This window comes from Malaclemys terrapin, chromosome 10 (assembly GCF_027887155.1).
Source record: "Malaclemys terrapin pileata isolate rMalTer1 chromosome 10, rMalTer1.hap1, whole genome shotgun sequence".
Lineage (NCBI taxonomy): Eukaryota > Metazoa > Chordata > Testudines > Emydidae > Malaclemys > Malaclemys terrapin.
In genome coordinates, this window is record NC_071514.1 from 71,341,837 (window position 1) to 71,347,510 (window position 5,674).

Here is a 5,674-nt window from a genome sequence, read left to right on the forward strand (position 1 = left end):
GCAACAAGCAGGATTAGGTCCTTAATCTGCTCCTGCCTCCCTTTTTCCCTTTCATTCATCATCTAATCTTTAAAATATCCTTTAAAGAGCAAACACGCTTTTCAGATCACTGTTTACAGATACGCTAGAAACTGTAGCCTTAAAATATTAAGCACTATGCTCTAAAGTCCTCTAATGCTAACACTGTATTCCCATAAGTGTAACAGCAGCCAGCCTTGAGCTCCGCTGGAATTTCATGCAGATCTGTCATTTCTGTCATGCATGACTTGTCCTGTTTAGTAAACCAGGGACAGCAAAACAAGTTTCACTGCTGGTTCTGCATAAATGGCAATATTCAAGTAAACATGTATTCCACAGCAGGTAACCTTCAGCTCCAAAAGTATAATTTAAGGAAAAATAAAGTTATTGCATAAACAAAGACAAAATGCTTTTCTGCCGGTGTATAGAGTTATCTCCAAATATCCAGAGGGGGCTTATTTGAAGAGAGTGCAACTATGCAAAGGTAGGAGTTTAAAAATTGTACAACTGCCAAAAAAAACAGTTAGGCTTATATAAAACTAAAGACAGAAAGGTTGATTACTATACCAGAGAGGAACTGCTATAAATTCCATAGATCATTTAAGGCAAGCTGTTTGCAGAACTAGTCTGTTCAAGCCTGTTGCTTCACAAATTCCCAATTTTATTTTGCTTCTGCACAGATAGTGCAGGAGGTCAAATGAATTACATACTCACTAGCGGAAAAACCCACAACAGCTCTGAGTTTGGAAGAATGGTCTTACAGCTGCACTGGCTGCTGCGTAGCATATACATCAGGCTTAGACAGACAGTAATTTTGCTGTGCATTTTGAATGGGAGGGAAGAAGTGGCACGTGAAGACAACACCCAAACAGATTAAAAGAAAGCAAGAGTTAAACTGGCAGCCATCATCTCTAACAATTTAAGAACTTAGCTTTTCTTGAACATAAAGTTACACCTTGATCTTGAGAGGCAGGAGAGAATGGACACAGCTACTGAAGCTGAATTGGTCCAAACAAATGGAAGGTACAAAACTGATTAAAATGCTACAGTTACAGCCTTAACATGGAAGGAGGGCAATGAAACATACAAACATTTCTCATGGTACTTACTGCATTGGGTGGGTTCTTAACGCATTCTAAGAAACAAATTGAATAGGCCACCCTGTTCACAATTAAGGAATGGCTTTTTGATCTCCAAGGGAAGGTCTGTTTGTTACTGATATACTCTAGCCCAAAGGGTGGGGGAGGGGGGGAGAGGAAGAGGAACCCCCAACACTACAAGAGTGACTTTGTATTTCTCCTACAATGTAGGATAGCTAACATCCTGAATGACCTAAACTTGTTCAGCAGTTTGACATGGTTCTGGGTGTTTTAGATACATGGGAATGGCCCATTATAAGATTCAATGAAGCTGCATGCACATTATTAGCCGTACTTTGAAGACTGCAGTGAATTTAAGGAGACAGATAATATAATGAAGTAGATTAGTTATCCAGATATAAAATCTTGGAAGGAAAGAATGGTGACACTTAACCACTCAGTAAATCTAAGAACAGATCAACAACCAGGTATTACATGGTGAATGAATTAAAGCCTTCTTTCTTACAGTGTCATGTGTTTTATTGCAGTTATAGAGTGAAATTTGAATTCTGGATTCATATTGTCAATAGTTTGGAGAGAGAAAGATTATTACATACACGCATGTGTGCGCGCCTGACTATAACAAAATTAAGCAGACACCTAACTTTAAACATATACAGCAATTTAGAGTACATATTCTTCAGTATGTGTGTGTTTGGTCTTTTAATGAAATACTAAACTGAAGAATTTTTTAAGACACTTTAGGTATCATCTGAGATTCATTTTTAAACATGAAGGGCTAAATTTTGCCCTCAGACATGCACACCTTTCCATGAAACTCAGCCCAAGAGTAGAGTCTGGTACCCAATTAACTAAGGCTCTCTGTGACATCATACTGTAGAACACACAGCTGCAAGACCTGGAAATTTACAAGGCTATGCCATGAATGAGGATATAATTTCAGCTGCCAACCATGATATCAGAGATGAAGTGACTTTAATCACCAGAGACTAGAGATGGAGTTTACTTGTTCAACACTGTTTCATAAATTGTTTATAAACTAAGAGGTTAGTTTTATTTATATTATATAAATAAAATGAAAGGGATATTCATATTGAGATCGTCTCATGTCAATACCAAGGACTATTCTTTTGGGGTTATATCCATTTCCCAGAACACATGTGATAAGCTGAATTGTTTCTAGTTTTATTTTCCTGTGGTTTGTGTAGTAGAATTGCACAATATTAAAGCTGTAATTTTCCATTTAGAATAGCACCTGCAGCAAATGGATTCACCTATTCAACATCTAGTCTCATTTAACTACCATCCAATGTACGTGATCCTGCAAAGGATCCTTTACTTGCGAGACTAGTCCTATTTGACCTCAATGGCAGTACTCACACGAATAAGGAGTTTGCAGGATGGAGCTCCAATTAATCTGGGATACTAAATTTTAAGAGTGTTGTGAGCCACAATACTACATAGCTGTCTAACACTCAGTGTTTTCACATGAGTCACATTCTTTAGGTGTAGAAAGGAAGGCAATAAAATGACATGAAGCTTGGATATCAGACCATTTTCCCAGTAGATTACAAACTGTTGCAATGCATATCTACAGTTACTTACCCCAAGATGTAGCAGTTTCATTCACGACATCATCAAGTTTTAGCTATACTTCTTGAAACCATCAATTTTTTTGTGTTGCTGATTTTTAAAGAATCTCATCAGCATCATGCCCATTTATAATCCTTTGATCTACACTTTAAAGATTTTATATATATTTATAAAAAATGTGAATATATTTGGCCTATTCCGTGGAAGTTCACAGTTCAACCATTAAAGGAGGACTTCTCAGAGGTTCCGGGATTAATAAAGGTTTCCCAGAAACATGTACAAAACTCCAAGCCCATGACCAATATAGTGAGCATTAAAAAGCAAGCTATATTTGATGTTTAGGATCATCAAAATATCAGGCAATTCAGAATAAGTACTGTGACTGTCTGACACTCACATTGTCGTGAAAAGTTGCACAACTCAAGCAAAGAACAGATTGTTAGACTTTGTAGTCCCTGGTTTGTATCAATTTTAAAATCACAAACTTGACTTTTTGTATTGTTTCTCTTCTGTAATCCAAAAGTGACATTTAGTATAGAACAAAAATAAATGGCTTTTTTTCAAGATAGATTTGGCTAGCATTATAAGTGTTTGGTATCCAATAGGCTGGAATGATTCCTGCTAGAGTAAATAACGATAGAACAGGGCTTTCTTTTTGTTACAACAGCGTGGCACCAAGCCACCCAGGTTTGCATTTTTTTCAACCAGAATTTCCCCTCTTTCACACAACTACCGCCACCATCCTGCCTTGGCAAACCACCCTGAATTACACCTAATGGCTAACCATTTGTGCTGTAGAATTTTCCTCTGTACCCCAATTCATATTCAGATCAGACCTTAAAAACACTCTTCAGTTTCTAGGCCATAATCCTTTGTAGCCATTACAGTCGATTAAGTAATGACTGTCACAATTTAGTACTTATGTGCATGCAATAAGTATACATTGAGCAACCAATTTTCAAACTTTGGGCATTTTAAGTTCTTTTTAGGAGGAAGTGAAGTGATTTAACAAATTAAATAAAATACAAGATACTAGAACATTACCAGAATACACATGTAGCCTTAAAGTTATAAATAAAGAGCCTCTCCATTTATGCTCAGGCCAAATCTACACTTAACGGTTTTGCTGGCATAGAAATGTTGGTTTGAGGTGCGATTTCTCACATCACCAGCCCCAACCATAGTGGTGTGTTACCAAAGGGCCTAATATAGATAACAGCTTTACTGTCAAAAAAAAGTACTCTTGCTTAATTTGCTTACCAAACCAGAATGCTTATACTAGCAAAAGCACCTGTTTACTGGTATAACTGTCTACACTAAGATGGTTTTGCCAGTATACAGACAAAATGTACACAAAGCTTCAGCATATATTTAATTACCAGGAACCAAGTCCTAAATTTTGTGTTTCTCCTGAAAGTTGACAACCTTTTTTATACTTGAAACGGGAGTAACATTAGTTTTCCATAATTTTTACACATCCCTAATGCACGCAGAACATTGACCTCTCACCATGGTGAGAAGATGTAATTTGAGAAAAATCTTCTTAAACAGATACCTCCTTTAGTTTAATTACACAAGCATCGTTAATGATGCAGGATCTCAAAACAGATCTTGCCACTGGATTTGCTAGCATGCAGGGACCATTGTGAGAGTCCGCCGGGGCATCTGCCTGGCCACTGGGATGCAAAGTAGCAATTTACAATTTGCTGTAAAGAGCCCTATCGCACAAGAACCATTGGACAATAGAAACTAATTGCTCACCAGTTTCATTTTTAAATTTAAGTCATTTTACAACTCTGAAAATAAAGTTGTATAATAGAAATGTATCAAATATATGGAGCCAATGCTTAGCTTAATAGAAAGCCTCAGCAGTTATCCCTTTTACCAAGAAGTATAAAAAAAGCGGATATACTAAAATTAAAAAAGGTAGCATCAATAACCAACAAAATTTCAACCAGTGTTAATAAAACTCCCTTTTTAGGTCACAACAGGCAAATAATCCCAGTACAGGTAATTTAAAACAATAAATTGAGTCCTATTTAAACATTATTAAATCAGCCTAAAAATGAATTGTCTACAGTGTTGTCATTAAGAACACATTGAAGAACTCACTTTTTCATTGGGTGCCAATGTTGTTGCTGCCCCAGAAAATTTGGAGGGATGTAACTATTCTTTAGTAATTAAGTATAGGTTAAAAAATTGGTTCGTCAACATTAATGCAAGAGATCATCCCTACACAGGTGTACTGCACTTGCCAGACAAATAAGTTGATAATACTTAACAGATCAAGTGTAAATTAAAGCAGATTTACATACCCCAGTTTCCCTGGAAAGCAGCTTTTTTTGCTTCTGTTAATGTTTACCAGCCATAAGATGCAGAACCTTTGGCTCCAAAGTATTTTCACATAGCCATAAAAATATGAATGACTTCTTCAGCAGAAAGGAAAATTCATCAAGGAAGTCTACTTCCAGTAAAACTGAGGTAGCACTGCTCTTTTGCATGTGATGCTTAAGTAATTTAGATACGAAGTGTTAACTACAATTCAGTTGACTGACAGGTACAGTATGTTTTCATAAATAAAATCCAACATTTAGTTCAACACTCCAAAAAAAGAATGACCTGAACTCATGTTTTTTGAGAGTTAGCTTAAAATGGGATTTAGCCATATTACACAAAGCAGTCGCTTACATTGTTTTTAAGAGGGAATTAATGCATTTGTAGTTAGCAGTTAACACTGCTATTCATATTGGTATAAAATCTTAAAATTAATATAACCTAAAATTTCAACAATGTAAACAGCACTACACACAGTACAGACCTGCCCTGATAGGTGTAGGATACAAAACTTGAATCTGGCACTGTATAATTTAGCAATGTTAATTTAAACCTAACAAAAAGATCTACATTGTGCAAGAAATGTCAGACTTATACTAATCTGAAATCTTAAAAAAAACAAAAACAAA